This window comes from Balaenoptera physalus (assembly GCF_965194825.1).
Source record: "Balaenoptera physalus genome assembly, chromosome: 21".
Classification (NCBI taxonomy): domain Eukaryota; kingdom Metazoa; phylum Chordata; class Mammalia; order Artiodactyla; family Balaenopteridae; genus Balaenoptera; species Balaenoptera physalus.
Genome location: NC_138902.1, coordinates 16,719,472 through 16,739,113, shown reverse-complemented (window position 1 = coordinate 16,739,113; position 19,642 = coordinate 16,719,472). Strand labels below are relative to the sequence as shown.

The window sequence follows — 19,642 nt, the reverse complement described above, 5'->3', positions numbered from 1 at the left end:
TTTCTCCTTCTGACTTACTTCACTTAGTATGATAATCTCTAGGCTCATCCATGTTGCTGCAAATGACATTATCTCATTCCTTTTTATGGCTGAGTAGTATTCCATTGTATATATTAACTGGAAAACAAGGTTTAAAAAACTGGAAATAAGTACATATCTATCAATAATAACCTTAAATGTCAATGGATTAAATGCTCCTCTCAAAAGACATAGAGTGGCAGACTGGATTAAAAAACAAGAACCTTTAATAATTTGTTGATGATTGATTATTAAGAATGAATAATATTTGCATATTATGAATGAATGAAGGAATGTATGAATAATGCTCTTCCTTTGAGTCTTTGCTCATATTGTTCCTTCTCTGTAATCAGAATGCCCTTCCCAGCCCCCTCCTTTTCTTATCCAAATCTTACATAACATCAGTTGATATTCAAATGAACTGTATCAAACTGCCCACCTTCTCCCACACCAGAGGATTCCTTGGTGTCTCCAAGTGAAAATAACTGCTTCCTCCTCAGAACTCTCATTATTAGAAACTTTTGGTGCCTTACACTCTAGTAACTTGAGTGCATGACTCTTCTCCAGGAAAATGCTGAGTGCTTATTGAGGGTATGTTCCAGGAGAGTGATACACGAGTCCTCCACAAGAACATAGCTTTGTACAGGGAAAGGGCTCAAGAAGTGCCAAGCTAATCAAATCATTCATTTGTTCATTCACTTAACTATTTATTGAGCTCCCAATAAGGCCCAGGCAACTCTTCTGGGAATAAAATGGTGTGTAAGACACAGTCTCTCTCTTTACAAAACCTATAGTAAGTGACACAGAAGAAGTAGCCGGCAATCGTGTTAGGGTGACAGGTTACAGTAAGGTGCAGCAAAGGGGCACCTACGGCAGGCTTATGGATTCAGGGAGGGCTTCTTAGAGAAAGGGGTACTTAAGCTGAGTCCTAAAAGATGAGTAGAAATTAGCCTAGGCTAAGGAAGCAGAAGCAAAAGCTTGTAAAAATGCTCAAAGGTGAGCCAGAGAATAGCAAACTCAAGGAACAGAAAGGGTCTGGTGTGGTGAAGAGTAAGTGGGCAGCTGGAGGGGAAACCAGAGATAGATCTTCAATTTAAAGGCAAAGGGGAACCACTGAATTGGAGAATTACATAACTGGGTTTGTGTTTTAGAAAGTTCCCTCTGTTTTGTAAATAAGTTCATTTGCACCACTTTTTTTTTTATATTCCAGATGTAAGTGATATCATGTAATATTTATTTCTCCTGTCTGACTTACTTCACTTAGTATGATAATCTCCAGGTCCATCCATGTTGCTGCAAACAGGAATAGACTCACAGACTTAGAAAAAAAACTTAAGGGTTACCAAAGGGGAAAGGTGGGGGGAGGGATAAACTGGGAGTTTGGGACTGACATGTACACACTACTATATTTAAAATATATAACCAACAAGGACCTACTGTATAGCACAGGGAACGCTGATCATTATTCTGTAACAAGAACTTGAAAAAGAATAGACACGTAAAAAAAAAAGTAAAGTCAATGAGACCATTAAAAAAAAAAAAGAAAGTTCTCCCTGGCTGGAAAAATGAAAGCACAAATAAATGAAAAAAAAAAAAAAATGAGGATTTCCATGTAGAATGTGGAAGTTAAACTCCCTCACCTTGCATTTCTCCCTCTGTGTATACATTTTCTGGGATTTACCATTTGTCCCCTAGGTAAAGTATACTGTGAATCTTGTCCTTTGGTCAGCTTTTTCTATGAGACTTTAATAGTCTTCTCAGGTTGTTTAGAATTAATGAGGCAAATGTCCTCAAACAAGAAGCAATTTAAGAACATGCTGCTAATTTCAATGAGTTCTGTAAATGAACTAATTTAATACCAGTTGACCTTTTTATTTAGGGAGAATGATTTGTGGCTGTATTTTCCTGATTTGTGTCTATAAGCCCTGGCAGTCTGCATGAGCGCTCTGAGCCCAGGGGTAAACATTAATCATGGTACAAGGATGGTGTATTTTCAAGCAGAGCATAGAACATTCACTTCAGTAAGTGAGTGGAGGCTGTCTTTTAACAGGAAGGTTTTGACTGTGTTTATTAAAATAGAAAGCCATAGAATAAAGAATACTCTCTGGGTATTCTCAGGGGATTGGTTCCTGGACCCCTGTGGATACCAAAATCCATGGATGCTCAAGTCTCTTATATATTATAAAATGGCATAGTATTTGCATATAACATGCACATTCTCTCTTATACTTTAAATCATCTGTCGATTATTTATAATACCTAATACAATGTAAATGCTATGTAAATAGTTGTCAGCATGTGGCAAATTCAAGTGTTGCTTTTTGGAACTTTCTGGAGTTACTTTTTTTCCCCTGCAAATGTTTTTGATCCCAGGTTTGGTTGAATCCACTGTACTTCTCTGGTGATAAAGAACAGGTAGACAAATGCTGAATGATAGTATGAAATTTTAAACATGTCCTAGAGATTTTGCTACTCTATCTTAAGAAAAAAATTTTAACCTCTATAGAGCTGGGATGGTACCAATTGTTTTTTAATTCATTAGAATAAAGGAAAATCTCACTTCCTGAATAAAACTGAAGCACACTGAATGATACTATAATGACCCTGCCATTTCTTCTGTCTTTTACCACTGTCTAGCAAAGAGCCAATATTTCTGTAGCATTTTCTCTAAGATCAAGCTATCAGTAGGAATGTGTCTTTTACTGATGATTTTTGTATGAAGGGTTTTGCCTTAAACCAGCAAATCTTCAGGTCTATAATCAATGAGAACATTTGACAATGCCATCATACCAATAAAAGGAGAAAATATTATTTCTGCCACTGAAGCAGTTTCCGTTTAATGGGAAAGTATTGTTCTAAGTGTGGTTTAGCACTGTCGAACCAAGGCTGAATCAGCAGCTTTCAATCCCCTGATAAACTCAATCTTCTTAGAAAACTGAGGGGAAGGAGAATTGAACTGATAATATCAGGATGGGATAGAATTTCTTTTAAAAGAGGTAAAAATCACTAACCATAATGGAAATGATTAATACAGTGACTACATTAAAATTATGAACTCCTAGTCACATAAAACATACCAGAAATAGAGCAAAAAGACAAACCCCACAATGGGGATAAAAAGAATATTGGCTCCACACACGACTACCAAAGGTCTTGTGTCAAGAATAAGAACAGGTCCTCGGGAAGATGGCGGAAGAGTAAGACGCGGAGATCACCTTCCTTCCCACAGATACAGTAGAAATACATCTACACGTGGAACTGCTCCTACAGAACACCCACTGAACGCTGGCAGAAGACGTCAGACCTCCCAAAAGGCAAGAAACTCCCCCCGTACTTGGGTAGGGCAAAAGAAAAAAGAAATAACAGAGACAAAAGAATAGGGACGGCACCTGCACCAGTGGGAGGGAGCTGTGAAGGAGGAAAGATTTCCACGCACTAGGAAGCCCCTTCGCGGGCGGAGACTGCGGGTGGCAGAGGGGGGAAGCTTCGGAGCCACGGAGGAGAGCGCAGCCACAGGGGTGCGGAGGGCAAAGCGGAGAGATTCCTGCACAGAGGCTCGGCGCCGAGCAGCACTCACCAGCCCGAGAGGCTTGTCTGCTCCCCCGCCGGGGCGGGCGGGGGCTGGGAGCTGAGGCTTGGGCTTCGCTGGGATCAAAGGGAGAGGACTGCGGTTGGCGGCGTGAACACAGCCTGAAGGGGTTAGTGCAGCACAGCTAGCCGGGAGGGAGTCCGGGAAAAAGTCTGCAGCTGCCGAAGAGGCAGGAGACTTTTTCTTCCCTCTTTGTTTCCGGGTGCGCGAGGAGAGGGGATTCAGAGCGCTGCCTAAACGAACTTCAGAGACGGGCGCGAGCCGCAGCTACCAACGCGGATCCCACAGCAACAGGGGCGCAGAGGGAAAAACGGAGAGATTCCCGCACAGAGGCTCGGCGCCGAGCAGCACTCTCCAGCCCGAGAGGCTTGTCTGCTCCCCCGCCGGGGCGGGCGGGGCTGGGAGCTGAGGCTCGGCTTCGGTCGGATCGCAGGGAGAGGACTGAGGCTGGCGGCGTGAACACAGCCTGAAGGGATTAGCGCACAACAGCGGGCTGGGAGGGAGACCGGGAAAAAGTCTGCAGCTGCCGAAGAGGCAAGGGACTTTTTCTTGCCTCTTTGTTTCGCGGCGCGCAAGGAGAGGGGATTCAGAGCGCCGCCTAAACGAACTCCAGAGAAAGGCGCGAGCCGCGGCGATCACCGCAGACCCCACAGCAACAGGGGCGCAGAGGAAAAAAACGGAGAGACTCCCGCACAGAGGCTCGGCGCGGAGCAGCACTCACCAGCCCGAGAGGCTTGTCTGCTCCCCCGCCGGGGCGGGCGGGGCTGGGAGCTGAGGCTCGGGTTTCGGTTTCGGTTGGATCGCAGGGAGAGGACTGGGGCTGGCGGCGTGAACACAGCCTGAAGGGGTTAGCGCACCACAGCTGGCTGGTAGGGAGTCCGGGAAAAAGTCTGCAGCTGCCGAAGAGGCAAGAGACTTTTTCTTGCCTCTTTGTTTCGCGGCGCGCAAGGAGAGGGGATTCAGAGTGCCGCCTAAACGAACTCCAGAGAAAGGCGTGAGCCGCGGCGATCAGCACGGACCCCAGAGACGGGCGTGAGACGCTGGGGCTGCTGCTGCCGCCTCCAAAAAGCCTGTGTGTGAGCACAAATCACTCTCCACATCGCCCCTCCCGGGAGCCTGTGCAGCCCGCCACTGCCAGGGTCCCGTGATCCGGGGACAAGTTCCCCGGGAGAACGCACGGCGCGCCTCAGGCTGGTGCAACGTCACGCCGGCCTCGGCCGCCGCAGGCTCACCCCGCCTCCTCTGTACACCTCCCTCCCCGCGGCCTGAGGGAGCCAGAGCCCCCGAAGCAGCTGCTCCTTTAACCCCGTCCTGTCTGTGCGGGGAATAGACGCCCTCAGGCGACCTACACGCAGAGGCGGGTCCAAATCCAAAGCTGAACCCCAGGAACTGTGCGAACAGGGAAGATAAGGGGAAATCTCTCCCAGCAACCTTAGAAGCAGCGGATTAAAACTCCACAAACAACTTGATGTGCCTGCATCTGGTGAATACCTGAATAGACAACGAATCATCCCAAATTCAGGAGGTGGACTTTGGGAGCAGGATATATTAATTTTTCCCCTTTTCCTTTATTTGTGAGTGTATATGTATATGCTTCTGGGTGCGATTTTGTCTGTATAGCTTTGCTTTACAATAGCTTTATTTTACTTCACTATATTATAGCCTCTTTCTTTCTTTCTTTCTTTCTATTTTTTCTCCCTTTTACTCTGAGCCGTGTGGACGAAAGGCTCTTGGTACTCCAGCCAGGCATCAGGGCCGTGCCTCTGAAGTGGGAGAGCCAACTTCAGGACACTGGTCCACAAGAGACCTCCCAGCTTCACGTAATACCAAACGGCAAAAATCTCTCAGAGATCTCCATCTCAACATCAAGACCCAGCTTCACTCAACGACCAACAAGCTACAGTGCTGGACACCATATGCCAAACAACTAGCAAGACAGGAACACAGCCCCATCCATTAGCAGAGAGGCTGCCTAAAATCATAATAAGGCCACAGACACCCCAAAATACACCACCAGACGTGGACGTGCCCACCAGAAAGACAAGAGCCAACCTCATCCACCAGAGCTCAGGCACTAGTTCCCTCCACCAGGAAGCCTACACAACCCACTGAACCAACCTTAGCCACTGGGGACAGATACCAAAAACAACAGGAACTACGAACCTGCAGCCTGTGAAAAGGAGACCCCAAACACAGTAAGATAAGCAAAATGAGACGACAGAAAAACACACAGCAGATGAAGGAGCAGGGTCAGAACATACCAGACTTAACAAATGAAGAGGAAATAGGTAGTCTACCTGAAAAAGAATTCAGAATAATGATAGTAAGGATGATCCAAAATCTTGGAAATAGAATAGACAAAATGCAAGAAACATTTAACAAGGACGTAGAAGAACTAAAGAGGAACCAAGCAATGATGAAAACCACAATAAATGAAATTAAAAATACTCTAGATGGGATCAATAGCAGAATAACTGAGGCAGAAGAAAGGATAAGTGACCTGGAAGATAAAATGGTGGAAATAACTACTGCAGAGCAGGATAAAGAAAAAAGAATGAAAAGAACTGAGGACAGTCTCAGAGACCTCTGGGACAACATTAAACGCGCCAACATTCGAATTATAGGGGTCCCAGAAGAAGAAGAGAAAAAGAAAGGGACTGAGAAGATATTTGAAGAGATTATAGTTGAAAACTTCCCTAATATGGGAAAGGAAATAGTTAATCAAGTCCTGGAAGCACAGAGAGTCCCATACAGGATAAACCCAAGGAGAAACACACCAAGACACATATTAATCAAACTATCAAAAATTAAATATAAGGAAAACATATTAAAGGCAGCAAGGGAAAAAAAACAAATAACACACAAGGGAATCCCCATAAGGTTAACATCTGATCTTTCAGCAGAAACTCTGCAAGCCAGAAGGGAGTGGCAGGATATACTTAAAGTGATGAAGGAGAAAAACCTGCAACCAAGATTACACTACCCAGCAAGGATCTCATTCAGATTCGATGGAGAAATTAAAACCTTTACAGACAAGCAAAAGCTGAGAGAGTTCAGCACCACCAAACCAGCTTTACAACAAATGCTAAAGGAACTTCTCTAGGCAAGAAACACAAGAGAAGGAAAACACCTACAATAACAAACCCAAAACATTTAAGAAAATGGGAATAGGAACATACATATCGATAATTACCTTGAATGTAAATGGATTAAATGCTCCCACCAAAAGACACAGGCTGGCTGAATGGATACAAAAACAAGACCCATATATATGCTGTCTACAAGAGACCCACTTCAGACCTAGAGACACATATAGACTGAAAGTGAGGGGATGGAAAAAGATATTCCATGCAAATGGAAATCAAAAGAAAGCTGGAGTAGCAATTCTCATATCAGACAAAATAGACTTTAAAATAAAGACTATTACAAGAGACAAAGAAGGACACTATATAATGATCAAGGGATCGATACAAGAGGAAGGTATAACAATTGTAAATATTTATGCACCCAACATAGGAGCACCTCAATACATAAGGCAAATACTAACAGCCATAAAAGGGGAAATCGACAGCAACACAATCATAGTAGGGGACTTTAACACCCCACTCTCACCAATGGACAGATCATCCAAAATGAAAATAAATAAGGAAACACAAGCTTTAAATGATACATTAAACAAGATAGACTTAATTGATATTTATAGGACATTCCATCCAAAAACAACAGAATACACATTTTTCTCAAGTGCTCATGGAACATTCTCCAGGATAGATCATATCTTGGGTCACAAATCAAGCCTTGGTAAATTTAAGAAAATTGAAATCGTATCAAGTATCTTTTCCGACCACAACGCTATGAGACTAGATATCAATTACAGGAAAAGACCTGTAAAAAATACAAACACATGGAGGCTACACAATACATTACTTAATAATGAAGTGATCACTGAAGAAATCAAAGGGGAAATCAAAAAATACCTAGAAACAAATGACAATGGAGATACGACGACCCAAAACCTATGGGACGCAGCAAAAGCAGTGCTAAGAGGGAAGTTTATAGCAATACAAGCCTACCTCAAGAAACAGGAAACATCTCGAATAAACAACCTAACCTTGCACCTAAAGCAATTAGAGAAAGAAGAACAAAAAAACCCCAAAGCCAGCAGAAGGAAAGAAATTATAAAGATCAGGTCAGAAATAAATGAAAAAGAAATGAAGGAAACAATAGCAAAAATCAATGAAACTAAAAGCTGGTTCTTTGAGAAGATAAACAAAATTGATAAACCATTAGCCAGACTCATCAAGAGAAAAAGGGAGAAGACTCAGATCAATAGAATTAGAAATGAAAAAGGAGAAGTAACCACTGACACTGCAGAAATACAAAAGATCATGAGAGATTACTACAAGCAACTCTATGCCAATAAAATGGACAACCTGGAAGAAATGGACAGATTCTTAGAAAGGCACAAACTGCCGAGACTGAACCAGGAAGAAATAGAAAATATGAACAGACCAATCACAAGCACTGAAATTGAAACTGTGATTAAAAACCTTCCAACAAACAAAAGCCCAGGACCAGATGGCTTCACAGGTGAATTCTATCAAACATTTAGAGAAGAGCTAAGACCTATCCTTCTCAAACTCTTCCAAAATATTGCAGAGGGAGGAACACTCCCAAACTCATTCTACGAGGCCACCATCACCCTGATACCAAAACCAGACAAAGATGTCACAAAGAAAGAAAACTACAGGCCAATATCACTGATGAACATAGATGCAAAAATCCTCAACAAAATACTAGCAAACAGAATCCAACAGCACATTAAAAGGATCATACACCATGATCAAGTGGGGTTTATCCCAGGAATGCAAGGATTCTTCAATATACGCAAATCAATCAATGTGATACATCATATTAACAAACTGAAGGAGAAAAACCATATGATCATCTCAATAGATGCAGAGAAAGCTTTCGACAAAATTCAACACCCATTTATGATAAAAGCCCTGCAGAAAGTAGGCATAGAGGGAACTTTCCTCAACATAATAAAGGCCATATATGACAAACCCACAGCCAACATTGTCCTCAATGGTGAAAAACTGAAACCATTTCCACTAAGATCAGGAACAAGACAAGGTTGCCCACTCTCACCACTATTATTCAACATAGTTTTGGAAGTGTTAGCCACAGCAATCAGAGAAGACAAAGAAATAAAAGGAATCCAAATCGGAAAAGAAGAAGTAAAGCTGTCACTATTTGCAGATGACATGATACTATACATAGAGAATCCTAAAGATGCTACCAGAAAACTCCTAGAGCTAATCAATGAATTTGGTAAAGTAGCAGGATACAAAATTAATGCACAGAAATCTCTTGCATTTCTATACACTAATGACGAAAAATCTGAAAGTGAAATTAAGAAAACACTCCCATTTACCATTGCAACAAAAAGAATAAAATATCTAGGAATAAACCTACCTAAGGAGACAAAAGACCTGTATGCAGAAAATTATAAGACACTGATGAAAGAAATTAAAGATGATACAAATAGATGGAGAGATATACCATGTTCCTGGATTGGAAGAATCAACATTGTGAAAATGACTCTACTACCCAAAGCAATCTACAGATTCAATGCAATCCCTATCAAACTACCACTGGCATTTTTCACAGAACTAGAACAAAAAATTTCACAATTTGTATGGAAACACAAAAGACCCCGAATAGCCAAAGCAATCTTGAGAACGAAAAATGGAGCTGGGGGAATCAGGCTCCCTGACTTCAGACTATATTACAAAGCTTCAGTAATCAAGACAGTTTGGTACTGGCACAAAAACAGAAATATAGATCAATGGAACAGGATAGAAAGCCCAGAGATAAACCCACACACATATGGGCACCTTATTTTTGATAAAGGAGGCAAGCATATACAGTGGAGAAAAGACAGCCTCTTCAATAAGTGGTGCTGGGAAAATTGGACAGGTACATGTAAAAGTATGAAAATAGAACACTCCCTGACACCATGCACAAAAATAAACTCAAAATGGATTAAAGACCTAAGTGTAAGGGCAGACACTATCAAACTCTTAGAGGAAAACATAGGCAGAACACTCTATGACATACATCACAGCAAGATTCTTTTTGACCCAGCTCCCAGAGAAATGGAAATAAGAACACAAATAAACAAATGGGACCTAATGAAACTTAAAAGCTTTTGCACAGCAAAGGAAACCATAAACAAGACCAAAAGACAACCATCAGAATGGGAGAAAATATTTGCAAATGAAGCAACTGACAAAGGATTAATCTCCAAGATTTACAAGCAGCTCATGCAGCTCAATAACAAAAAAACTAACAACCCAATCCAAAAATGGGCCGAAGACCTAAATAGACATTTCTCCAAAGAAGATATACAGATGGCCTACAGACACATGAAAGAATGCTCAACATCATTAATCATTAGAGAAATGCAAATCAAAACTACAATGAGATATCATCTCACACCGGTCAGAATGGCCATCATCAAAAAATCTAGAAACAATAAATGCTGGAGAGGGTGTGGAGGAAAGGGAACACTCTTGCACTGTTGGTGGGAATGTAAATTGATACAGCCACTATGGAGAACAGTATGGAGGTTCCTTAAAAAACTACAAATAGAACTACCATACGACCCAGCAATCCCACTACTGGGCATATACCCTGAGAAAACCATAGGTCAAAAAGAGTCATGTACCAAAATGTTCATTGCAGCTCTATTTACAATAGCCAGGACATGGAAGCAATCTAAATGTCCATCGACAGATGAATGGATAAAGAAGATGTGGCACATATATACAATGGAATATTACTCAGCCATAAAAAGAAATGAAATGGAGGTATTTGTAATGAGGTGGATGGAGTTAGAGTCTGTCATACAGAGTGAAGTCAGTCAGAAAGAGAAAAACAAATACAGTATGCTAACACATATATACGGAATCTAAGGGGAAAAAAAAAAAAAAAAAGAGGCCATGAAGAACCTAGTGGCAAGACGGGAATAAAGACACAGACCTACTAGAGAATGGACTTGAGGATATGGGGAGGGGGTGGGGTGAGATGTGACAGGGTAAGAGAGTGTCATGGACATATATACACCACCAAATGTAAAATAGATAACTAGTGGGAAGCAGCCGCATAGCACAGGGAGATCAGCTCGGTGCTTTGTGACCATCTAGAGGGATGGGATGGGGAGGGTGGGAGGGAGGGAGATGCAAGAGGGAAGAGAAATGGGAACATATTGTATATGTATAACTGATTCACTTTGTTATAAAGCAGAAGCTAACACACCATTGTAAGGCAATTATACTTCAATAAAGATGTTAAAAAAAAAAAAAAAAAAAAAAAAAAAAAAAAAAAAAAAAAGAATAAGAACAGAACTCCTACAATCTTGTAGAAAAATGGCCAAAGGCTTGAATAAGCATTTTGGGAAAGAGAAAAATCCAGTGGTCAAAAAATATTTGAATAAGAGCTCAAATCCCTTAGCCATCAAGGCGATGCAAATTAAACTATTAGACGTCATTATATGCCTACCAGTTTTGCAGAAATTAAGAGATTAAACAATGCCATCATGTTTGGCCTGAATCAAGAGAAACAGGAACTCTCACATCCTGCTGGTAGGACTAAAACTGTTAAAACCACGTTGAAAAACAATTTGGCATCACCTAGAAAAGCTGAAGATACGTGTAGCCTGTGACTCAGGATTTCCACTACAAAGTGAGAAAGCCATGCACATATATTTGCTCACATGTTGTTTCACTTAAAAAGTCCGGAAGAGAGTTGTGTTTTGTTTTGTTTGGATGTGAGAGAATCTGGAGCAAATGTAGGGTGGTGGAGAATTAGGGAGGGAATAAAGGGAGTTTTGCACAAAAAGATAGAAAGAAAGGAAGGAAGGAGAGGGAGAAGGGAAGAAGAAAAGAAAGATGGAAAGAACAAAGGGAGGAAGGATGGAGGGAAGGAGGCAGGAGAGAAGGGGGGGAGGGAGGAAGGGAAGACGTTGGTGACATGCTTTGCAAAACGAACTCTCCCCGAAGAAACTGAAAAAGTTTTTGATTTTGATGCTCTGCAAAACACATGATTTTCTTTCATTTTTATGAGATACTAACTGGAAAGAAACTATTTCTTGAATTAGATGGTGTGTCTTTTTAAAAAATATTAAAGTATAGTTGATTTACAATGTTTCAGGTATGCAGGAAAATGATTCAGTTATACATGTATATATCTATCCTTTTTTAGATTCTTTTCCGTTATAGGTTATTATAAGACATTGAATATAATTCCCTGTGCTATTATACAGTAGGACCTTGTTTATCTACTTTATATACAGTAGTGTATATCTTTTAATCCCAGGTTCCCAGTTTATCCCTCCCCCTCACCCTTTTCCCTTTGGTAACCATAACATTGTTTTTTATGTCTGTGAGTCTATTTCTGTTTTGTGAATAAGTATCACTTTTTTAGATTCCGCATATAAGGTGCTGTGGCAATATAGTCTAATGTTGTCCCCAAATCTGGGAAAGAATAGATGGAGCCCTCATCCATCTTGGATTATAACAAAAGAAAATCCAATATTTATTTAACACCTAGGTTCTCTCAATGGTACAAAACCCTCTGCATGTAAAAATCTCATTTAATCACCATATTGTATAAATTCTCAACACAACTCAAAATTTATCTCTAAACCGAAACTCTGTAAAGTATCCTTATTTTACACAAACAGACACTTACGAAAGAAAGTTGTCCACGATTACAAAACTTGTAGGAGGTAGAGCTGGAATTCAAATTCAAGTTTATGGCTCCTAAATAAAACATACAGGTGTGCACAGCCTTTCTGCCTTTGAACTAGAGGCCAAAACCATAGAAACTTAGCTGGAACACTTTAAAACCCAGCACCGTGCCCACCACCAAAAAAAAAGTCAGAAAAATGTCTTTTTTGTTTGTTTGTTTCTTGCAAAAGTTATATCTGTTAGGCATTGCCTCTCCTACCCTCTCTTCTGTTTAGTGACTTTAAGGGAAATGCAGTCTTTTTGCCATGCAGAATAAGGAAAATGAAGGAGCACCTGGCTTGGCCACATCTCTTCTCTATGAGTCTTGCTTTCATTCTGTCACCTCTCCAGGTGGTTCTCCAGGTGGGGCAGAAACACAGGAGGAATTCATCATTGTCAAGGTGAGAAGATTACCTTCAAGAACTGGATTACTTACTGAAGGGTACAAGGCAGGTCAATATACAAGTTCTGACAGTCCGGTTTCTAAGTTGGACCTGGGCCAACTCCAGCTAGTTTCGGAACCCAGTTTGGAAAAAAAAATGCTCAGAGTCTGAAAGCTCCTGAAGCAAAGCTGCTGAATGATGATTGGAATCCTAGGGGAGGTCCCCACACCTCCAGAGGCAGCAAGAAGGCAGCAGCTGCAGGGGCCTTAGCAGCCGTGTTGCTGACAGGGTCTTGGTGCTGGGCTGGGTGTCAGGCCTGAGGCTCGGAGGTGGGAGACTGGAGTTCAGGACACTGGACCACAAGAGACCTCCCGGGCCCACATAATATCAATTGGCGAAAACTCTCCGAGAGATCTCCGTCACAACGCTAAGACCAAGCTCCACTCAACGACCAGCAAATTCCAGTGCTGGACACCCCATGCCAAACAACTAGCAAGACAGGAACACAACCCGTCCCATTAAAGAGAGGCTGCCTAAAATCATACTAAGTTCACAGACACCACAAAACACACCACTGGACTCGGTCTTGTCCAACAGAAAGAAAAGATGCAGCCTCAACCACCAGAACACAGGCACCACTCCCCTGCACCAGGAAGCCTACACAACCCACTGAATCAACCTCACCCACTGAGGGCAGACACCAAAATGAATGGGAACTATGAACCTGCAGCCTGCGAAAAGGAGACCCCAAACACAGTAAGTTAAGCAAAGTGAGAAGACAGAGAAATACGCAGCAGATGAAGGAGCAAGGCAAAAAACCCACCAGACCAAACAAATGAAGAGGAAATAGGCAGTCTACCTGAAAAAGAATTCAGAGTAATGATAGTAAAGATGATCCAAAATCTCGGAAATAGAATGGAGAAAATACAAGAAACGTTTAACAAGGACCTAGAAGAACTAAAGAGCAAACAAACAATGATGAACAACACAATAAATGAAATTAAAAATTCTCTAAAAGAAATCAATAGCAGAATAACTGAGATAGAGGAACAGATAAGTGACCTGGAAGATAAAATATTGGAAATAACTATCAAAGAGAAGAATAAAGAAAAAAGAATGAAAAGAATTGAGTACAGTCTCAGAGACCTCTGGGAAAATATTAAACGCAACAACATTTGAATTATAGGGGTCCCAGAAGAAGAAGAGAAAAAGAAAGGGACTGAGAAAATATTTGAAGAGATTTTAGTTGAAAACTTTCCTAATATGGGAAAGGAAATAGTCAGTCAAGTCCAAGAAGCACAGAGAGTCCCATACAGGATAAATCCAAGGAGAAACACGCCAAGACACAAACTAATCAAACTATCAAAAATTAAATAAAAAGAAAAATATTAAAAGCAGCAAGGGAAAAACAACAAATAACATACAAGGGAATCCCCATAAGGTTAACAGCAGATCTGTCAGCAGAAACTCTGCAAGCCAGAAGGGAGTGGCAGGACATATTTAAAGTGATGAAAGGTGAAAACCTACAACGAAAATTATTCTACCCAGCAAGGATCTCATTCAGATTCAAGGGAGAAATTAAAACCTTTATAGACAAGCAAAACCTAAGAGAATTCAGCACCACCAAACCAGCTTTACAACAAATGCTAAAGGAACTTCCCTAGGCAGGAAACACAAGAGAAGTAAAAGACGTATAAAAACAAACCCATAACAATTAAGAAAATGGTAATGGGAACATACATATCGATAATTACCTTAAATGTAAATGGATTAAATGCTCCAACCAAAAGACATACACTGGATGAATAGATACAAAAACAAGACCCATATATATGCTGTCTACAAGAGACCCACTTCAGACCTAGGGACACATACACACTGACAGTTAGGGGATGGAAAAAGGTATTCCATCAAAATGGAAATCAAAAGAAAGCTGGAGTAGCAATTCTCATATCAGACACAATAGACTTTAAAATAAAGACTATTCCAAGACACAAAGAAGGACACTGCATAATGATCAAGGGATCAATCTAAGAAGAAGATATAACATTTGTAAATATTTATGCACCAAACATAGGAGCACCTCAATACATAAGGCAATTGCTAACAGCCATCAAAGGGGAAATCGACAGTAACACAATCATAGTAGGGGACTTTAACATCTCACTTTCACAAATGGACAGATCAACCAGGATGAAAATAAATAAGGAAACACAAGCTTTAAATGATACATTAAACAAGATGGACTTAATTGATATTTATAGGACATTCCATCCAAAAACAACAGAGTACACTTTCTTCTCAAGTGCTCATGGAACATTCTCTAGGATAGATCATATCTTGGGTCACAAATCAAGCCTTGGTAAATTTAAGAAAACTGAAACTGTATCAAGTATCTTTTCTGACCACAATGCTATTAGACTAGATATCAATTACAGGGAAAAAAAAGTAAAAAATACAAATATATGGAGGCTAAACAATACGCTACTAAATAACCAACAGATCACTGAAGAAATCAAAGAGGATATTAAAGAATACCCAGAAAAAAACAACAATGAAAACACGATGACCCAAAACCTATGGGTTGCAGCAAAAGCAGTTGTAAGTGGGAAGTTTATAGCAATACAATCCTAACTCAAAAAACAAAAAAAAAATCTCAAATAAACCACCTAACCTTACACCTAAACCAATTAGAGAAAGAAGAACAAAAACCCCCCAAAATTTGCAGAAGGAAAGAAATCATAAAGATCAGATCAGAAATAAATTAAAAAGGAAATGAAGGAAACAATAGCAAAGATCAATAAAACTAAAAGATGGTTCTTTGGAAGATAAACAAAATTGATAAACCATTAGCCAGACTCATCAAGAAAAAAAGGGAGAAGACTCAAATCAATAGAATTAGAAATGAAAAAGGAGAGGTAACAACTGACACTGCAGAAATACAAAGGATCCTGAGAGATTACTACAAGCAACTATATGCCAATAAAATGGACAACCTGGAAGAAATGGACAAATTCTTAGAAAAGCACAACCTTCTGAGACTGAACCAGGAAGAAATAGAAAATATAAACAGACCAATCACAAGCACTGAAATTGAAACTGTGATTAAAAATCTTCCAACAAACAAAAGCCCAAGACCAGATGGCTTCACAGGCGAATTCTATCAAACATTTAGAGAAGAGCTAACACCTATCCTTCTCAAACTCTTCCAAAATATAGCAGAGGAAGGAACACTCCCAAACTCATTCTATGAGGCCACCATCACCCTGATACCAAAAGCCGACAAAGCTGTCACAGAAAAAGAAAACTACAGGTCAATATCACTGATGAACATAGATGCAAAAATCCTCAACAAACTACTAGCAAACAGAATCCAACAGCACATAAAAAGGATCATAAAACAAGATCAAGTGGGGTTTCTCCCAGGAATGCAAAGATTCTTCAATATGCGCAAATCAATCAATGTGATACACCATATTAACAAACTGAAGAATAAAAACCATATGATCATCTCAATAGATGCAGAAACAGCTTTTGACAAAATTCAGCACCGATTTATGATAAAAACTCTCTAGAAAGTGGTCATAGAGGGAACCTACCTCAACATAATAGGGGCCATATACAACAAACCCACAGCAAACATCATTCTCAATAGTGAAAAACTGAAAGCATTTCCTTTAAGATCAGGAATAAGACAAGGATGTTCACTCTCACCGAAATTATTCAACACAGTTTTAGTAGTTTTAACCACCGCAATCAGAGACAAAAAAGAAATAAAAGGAATCCAAATTAGTAAAGAAGAAGTAAAACTGTCACTGTTTGCAGATGACATGATACTATACATAGAGAATCCTAAAGATGCTACCAGAAACTACTAGAGCTAAACAATGAACTTGGTAAAGTAGCAGGATACAAAATTAATGCACAGAAATCTCTTGTATTCCTATACACTAATCATGAAAAATCTGAAAGGGAAATTAAGCAAACACTCCCATTTACCATGGCAACAAAAAGAATAAAATACTGAGGGATAAACCTACCTAAGGAGACAAAAGACCTGTATGTAGAAAACAATAAGACACTGATGAAAGAAATTAAAGATGGTTCAAACAGATGGAGAGATATACCATGTTCTTGGATTGGAAGAATCAACATTGTGAAAATGACTATACTACCCAAAGCAATCTACAGATTCAGTGCAATCCCTAGCAAACTACCAATGACAATTTTCACAGAACTAGAATAAAAAAATGTCACAATTTGTATGGAAACACAAAAGACCCCGAATAGCCAAAGCAATCTTGAGAAACAAAAATGGAGCTGGAGGAATCAGGCTCTGTGACTTCAGATTATACTACAAAGCTACAGTAATGAAGACAGTATGGTACTGGCACAAAAACAGAAATACAGATCAATGGAACAGGATAGAAAGCCCAGAGATAAGCTTACGCACATATGGTCACCTTCTCTTTGATAAAGGAGGCAAGAATATACAACGGAGAGAAGACAGCCTCTTCAATAAGTGATGCTGGGGAAAACGGACAGGTACATGTAAAAGAATGAAATTAGTACACTTCCTAACACCATACACAAAAATAAACTCAAAATGGATTAAAGGCCTAAATGTAAGGCCAGACACTATCAAACTCTTAGAGGAAAACATAGGCAGAACACTCTATGACATAAATCACAGCAAGATCCTTTTTGACCCACCTCCTAGAGAAATGGAAATAAAACCAAAAATAAACAACTGGGATCTAATGACACTTAAAAGCTTTTGCACAGCAAAGGAAACCATAAACAAGATGAAAAGACAACTCTCAGAATGGGAGAAAATATTTGCAAACGAAGCAATAGACAATGGCTTAATCTCCAAAATATACAAGCAGCTCATGCAGCTCAATATCAAGAAAGCAAACAGCCCAATCCAAAAATGGGCAGAAGACCTAAATAGACATTTCTCCAAAGAAGATATACAGATTGCCAACAAACACATGAAAAGGTGCTCAACATCACTAATCATTAGAGAAATGCAAATCAAAACTGCAATGAGGTATCACCTCACACAAGTTGGAATGGCCGTCATCAAAAAATCTACAAACAATAAATGCTGGAGAGGGTGTGGAGAAAAGGGTACCCTCCTACACTGTTGGTGGGAATGTAAATTGATACAGCCACTATGGAGAACAGTATGGAAGTTCCTTAAAAAACTAAGAATAGAACTACCATGTGACCCAGCAATCCCACTACTGGGCATATACCCTGAGTAAACCATGACTCAAAAAGAGTCATGTACCACAATGTTCATTGCAGCACTATTTACAATAGCCAGGAAATGGAAGAAACCAAAGTGTCCATCGACAGATGAATGGATAAAGAAGATGTGGCACATATATACAATGGAATATTACTCAGCCATAAAAAGAAACGAAACTGAGTTATTTGTAGTGAGGTGGATGGACTTACAGTCTGTCATACAGAGTGAAGTAAGTCAGAAAGAGAAAAACAAATAACATATGCTAACACATATATATGGAAACTAAAAAAAAAAAAAAAAAATATATATATATATATATATATATATATAGTCTGAAGAACCTAGGGACAGAACAGGAATAAAGATGCAGACATAAAGAGTGGACTTAAGGACACAGAGAGGGGAAAGGGTAAGCTGGGATGAAGTGACAGATTGGCATGAACATATATACACTATCAAATGTAAAATACATAGCTAGTGGCAAGTAGCCACATAGCACAGGGAGATCAGCTCGGTGCTTTGTGACCACCTAGAGGGGTGGAATAGGGAGGGTGGGAGGGAGATGCAAGAGGTAAAGTATATTCGGATATAAGTATATGTACAGCTGATCCACTTTGTTATCCAGCAGAAACTAACACAACAATGTAAAGCAATTATACTCCAATAAAGATATTAAAAAAATATAAAGTTCCTGAGCTTTTAAAGATGAGTGTATATAAAGATCTATATGTATATCTATACCTCCTAGATATATATGAAGATATATCTACATTTCCTAAATGTATATAAAGATATATATATATATCCTAGTTAGACAGATATATCTTTATCATATACATATTTTTGTTTGTATATATGTATCTATATATCTGTTGGAGCTCCAGAATCTTCTTCACTTATGCCTGTGTCTTCTGGGTTGGCTTTTATTATTTTGTTAGTTTCTTCTTGGTCCTACATGTGCTTTACGTGCTGTGTTGCCACAGCAAACCCTATATTTGGCCATGGTTCTGTGATGCCAGGCTGGAACCCATAGCCCCTGGTGGGGATGACTTCTGTCTCTATCAGTTGATGTAATCTTATCCTCACCTGTACCAAACATCCAGAAGAAAAATGATTTTTTTCTTGCTTTAATGTGAAAAGTCAACAAGTTCATTGGACACACAAAATTTGCTCATTTACTCACATTCTCTGATCCCAAACTGGTCAAAACCCTGAGCTAGGTCTTACCAAGATAGAGATACAGGAAAGATATAGTCTCTGTCCTTTGGAAGTGATCAAACAAGAAAGCAACTAAGGCAGTTTTGACACTATATTAAGCAGATGAACACAGGAAGTGAAGATCTTTGAACGCTGAAAGCCACCTTTGGTGAAGATGCAAAATTTACACATTGAGCACCAATTTAATTGCCTCCAAGTTTTTTTCTTCTTCTTCTTTTTCTTTTGGGCAGTTCATCTATCTTTAAAGTAACACATGTCACTCAAACTAAAGGCCTTAACTGTTGTCAATGACAGAAAGTTGTCAGCAACATCATTTTAAGTGCCTGATACAACCATGGAAAACGTACGAGGGAAAGCTAATGCATACCCTTTATAAAGGAAT

General features: G+C 39.8%; 1 long non-coding RNA gene across 1 annotated transcript; it reads left to right on the top strand.

Annotated features, from left to right (window-relative positions):
* Positions 1-274: 274 nt before the first annotated feature.
* Positions 275-12,500, top strand: LOC309651757. The gene is made up of 2 exons (XR_014258368.1): positions 275-3,192; positions 11,018-12,500. It is a non-coding gene; the product is annotated as an uncharacterized lncRNA (long non-coding RNA).
* The last annotated feature ends 7,142 nt before the right edge of the window (positions 12,501-19,642 follow it).